Source organism: Hordeum vulgare, chromosome 5H (genome assembly GCF_904849725.1).
Source record: "Hordeum vulgare subsp. vulgare chromosome 5H, MorexV3_pseudomolecules_assembly, whole genome shotgun sequence".
Classification (NCBI taxonomy): domain Eukaryota; kingdom Viridiplantae; phylum Streptophyta; class Magnoliopsida; order Poales; family Poaceae; genus Hordeum; species Hordeum vulgare.
The window spans coordinates 479,692,963-479,697,506 of record NC_058522.1 but is presented as its reverse complement, the minus strand read 5'-3'; positions in this window follow the sequence as shown (position 1 = coordinate 479,697,506).

Here is a 4,544-nt window from a genome sequence, read left to right as displayed (position 1 = left end):
ACGTGATGCCTATAGATATAATTATTGCCATAGATAACGTCATGACTTTGTGCGGTTCTATCAATTTCTCGACAGTAATTCGTTCACCCACCGTCTACTTGATTTCATGAGAGAAGCCACTAGTGAACACTACGGCCCCCGGGACTATTCACAACTATCGTCTCCACTTTCACTTTTACTTTGCTTTGTTTACTCTTTGCTTTCAGTTCTCACTTTGCAAACAATCTATAAGGGATTGACAACACCTTTATAGCGTTGGGTGCAAGCTCTTTGTGTTTGTGCAGGTACTTGTGACTTGACGCGATCCTCCTACTGGATCGATACATTGGTTCTCAAACTGAGGGAAATACTTACCGCCACTATGCTACATCACCCTTTCCTCTTCAAGGGAACACCAACGCAAGGCTCCAAGGCCGCGGGGAAATCCTTTGCATATTTGCCAAGGAAGTCCCTATAGGCGTAGCCCGTAGCAGAAGGATTCCTCGCGACATTGCCAGGGAAGGTCTGTTGTCGCAGTAGCAGAAGGATTTCTGACGCCGTTGCCGGAGAGGAGAGATCAAGTCAAGATCTATCCAAGTAGGTGTCACAAACTCATCTCTTGCATTTACCTTTTTTGCCAGTTGCCTCTCGTTTTCATCTCCCCCACTTCACATTTGCCGTTTTCATTTGTCGTTTTCATTCGCCTTTTGCCTTTTTCGTTTGCCTTTTTCTCTCGCCCTTTTCTCTCGCTTGCTTTCTGTTTGCTTGTGAGCTATGTGCCTTCAATATGCTTGCATCTTCGCTTGCTGAAAATCTATTGATACGGATCCTCATCCACTAGCTAATCTCTTTAAGAGACCCACTTATGTGGAACCAATTGCTAGTGAGTTGAGTGCACTTGACTTTCTTTATGGAGTTTTGCTTGAGATGCGTGAATCTGAAAATTGTGATGAAGAAATTCATGAAGTGATTCACGAGGGTTCCTTTAATGAAAAGCATGATTGCAATGGTTTCACTATGAAATCTATTAGTGACAATCATGCTAAAAATATGCAAAACCCTAAGCTTGGGGATGCTAGTTTTGCTATGTCCACTACTTGTTGCAATGATCGTGATTGGGGTGATAATTTTTCTTATGATCTTGAAGTTTGTTTAAGCCTCATGATGAATATGATGTTTGCAATAAGATTGAAAGTGGGTTCGGAGAAGTCATGACTTTCGTTGATGATAATCCCACTATTTTTGATGGGAGTCAACTTTGCATGCATGTGGATCATGAAAAAATATCCTTTGTGATAGCTATATTGTTGAATTTGATTATTATCCCACATGTAGTTGCTATGAGAGAGGAAAATATTTTGGTAGAAACTTTCATGTTACCAAATTACCTCTCGTTATGTTGAGATTGCTATTGTCTCTTTCTTCTTCCTTGCATTTGGTAACTATTTGTTGTCTTGCCAATTTGTTTTCCTGTAAAATGCCTATGCATAGGAAGTATGTTAGACTTAGATATGATTTTCACATGCTTTATGATGCTCTCATTGTGCTTCAATTCTTGTCTTTTGTGTGAGCATCATTGACTTATCAGTGCCTAGCTAAGGGCGTTAAACAATAGCGCTTGTTGGGAGGCAACCCAACGAATCTGTCCTTTTTATTTCTATTTTGTGTTTTTCACACTTTCACAATTCTGTTATGATTGTGTTTTTCTTGTTTCTTTTGCGTTTGTGCCAAGTAAAACCGTTATGATTAGTCTTGGGGATGATCGTTTGGTCATGTTGGAAAACACAGAAACTTTCTGCTCACGAAAAGAATTTGCATTTTTTTTCTGTAAGAGCTTTTGGGTTGATTCTTTTTGCTGCTGATTTCTACGCAAATTATTCAGACTGTAGTAATTTTTCAGAATTTTTTAAGTACAAGAAGTATACGAAGTATACAGATTGCTACAGGCTGGTCTGCTGTTAACAGATTCTGTTTTTGTTGAGTTGGTTGCTTATTTTGATGAAACTATGGATAGTATCGGGGGGTATTAGCCATGGAAGATTGAAAATACAGTAACCCAACATCAACATAAGTAGAATTTAAGTTTTCTACAGTACCTAGGGAAGTGGTGGTTTGCTTTCTTATACTAATGTTATCACGAGTTTCTGTTTAAGTTTCGTGTTGTGAAGTTTTCAAGTTTTGGGTGAAGTTCTTATGGACAAAAAGATAAAGAGTGGCAATAGCTCAAGCTTTGGGATGCCCAAGGCACCCCAAGTTGATTCAAGGATGCCGTAAAAGCCTAAGCTTGGGGATGCCCTGGGAAGGCATCCCCTCTTTCGTCTTCAATCCATCGGTAACGTTACTTGGGGCTATATTTTTATTCACCACATGTTATGTGTTTTGCTTGGAGTGTCTTGTATCATAGGAGTCTTTTATTTTTGTTGTGTCACAATCTTCCTTGCTTCACACCTAAGAGATAGACATGCACTCACCGTGATTTTGTCGAGCTTCACTTATATCCTTTGGTTAGACAATTCAGCTCACATGTGCTTCACTTATATCTTTTGAGCTAGTTGATTTTGCTCTATGTGTTTCACTTCTATATTTTAGAGCACGGAAGCGCATGGCTTGGTAGTTGATCTATGCTATGATAGTAGTCTCAAAAGGGGTAGTTATCCAAAGGGATATGAAAACTTCCACCTTCATGTGCATTGAGTAGTTGGAGAAGTTTGATTCATCTCAATTAGTTTTGAGTTGTGGTTATGGTAATATTGAAGTTATACTAGTAAGGTGTTGTGGATCTAGAAATACTTGTGTTGAAGTTAGTGATTCCCGTAGCATGCACGTATGGTGAACCGCTATGTGATGAAGTCTGAGCATGATTAGTCTATTGATTGTCATCCTTTGTGTGGCGGTCGGGATCGCGCGATGGTTTATACCTACCAACCCTTCCCCCAGAAGTATGCGTTGAATGCTTTGTTTCGATTACTACTAAAACTTTTGCAACAAGTATATGAGTTCTTCATGACTAATGTTGAGTCCATGGTTTAGATGCACTTTCACCTTCCACCATCACTATCTTCTTTAGTGTCGTGCAACTTTCGCCGGTGCACAAAACCCACCATTAGCCTCCCTCAAAACAGCCACCATACCTACCTACTATGGTTTTTTCAAAGCTATTCCGAGATATATTGCCATACAACTACCACCATGACATGTGCCACCACTTCTACATTTCCATTGCATGATCATAAGATAGCTAGCATGATGTTTCCATTTGATGTCTATGCCATGCTAGATCATTGTCACGGTACACTACCGAAGGCATTCCATATAGAGTCATCATTGCTCTAAGTTTTGAGTTGTAAGTGTGATGATCATCATTGATGGAGCATTGTCCCATGTGAGGAAGTAAAAGAGGCCAGTGAAGCCCATTTACAAAAAGAGGCCAAAGATGCCCACCAAAATAAAAAAAATAAAAAAAGAAAAAAAGAAAAAAAGAGGCCAAAGAACCCACCAAAAAATGAGAGAAAAAGAGAGAAGGGACAATGCTACTATCTTTCCACACTTGTGCATATTAAGCACCATGATCTTCATGATTGAGAGTCTCTCATTTTGTCACCACCATATAGCTAGTGGGAATTTTTCATTATATAACTTGGCTTGTATATTCCAATGATAGGCTTCCTCAAAATTTGCCTTAGGTCTTCGTGAGCAAGCAAGTTGGATGCACACCCACTAGTTTTCTTTAAGAGCTTTCACATACTCTTAGCTCTAGTGCATCATTAGTATGGCAATCCCTACTCATTCACGTTGATATCTATTGATGAGCATCTCCATAGCTCATTGATATGCCTAGTCAATGTGACCATCTTCTCCTTGTTTGCCTTGCAACCTCCACCACACTCCATTCCACTTATAGTGCTAAAACCACGGCTCACGCTCATGTATTGCGTGAGAGTTGAAAAACTTTGAGAAAGTAAAGGTGTGAAAACAATTACTTGGCCAATACCGAGGTTGTGCATGATTTAAATTCGTTGTGCAAGGATGATAGAGCATAGCCAGACTATATGATTTTGTAGGGATAACTTCCTTTTGGCCTTGTTATTTTGAAAGTTCATGATTACCTTGCTAGTTTGCTTGAAGTATTATTGTCTCCACGTCAATAGCAAACTATTGTTTTGAATGTAATGGATCTGAACATTCACGTCTCCTAAGAGGAGTCACAAAGGACATCTATGCTAGGTAGCATGAAAGCATCAAAAATTCATTCTTTATCACTTCCCTACTCGAGGACGAGCAGGACTTAAGCTTGGGGAATGCTTGATACGTCTCAAACGTACCTATAATTTTTGATGGTTTCACGCTGTTATCTTGTCAACTTTGGATGTTTTATATACCTTTTATATCTTTTTTGGGACTAACTTATTAATTCAGTGCCAAGTGCCAGTTCCTGTTTTTTCTGTGTTTTTTACTCTTTTTAGATCTGATTTTGGAACGGAGTCCAAACGGAATAAAATCCCCAAAATAAATTTTTCCAGAACAGAAGAAGATCGGGGGACTTGAGGGCCAACGCAGGGCGCCCA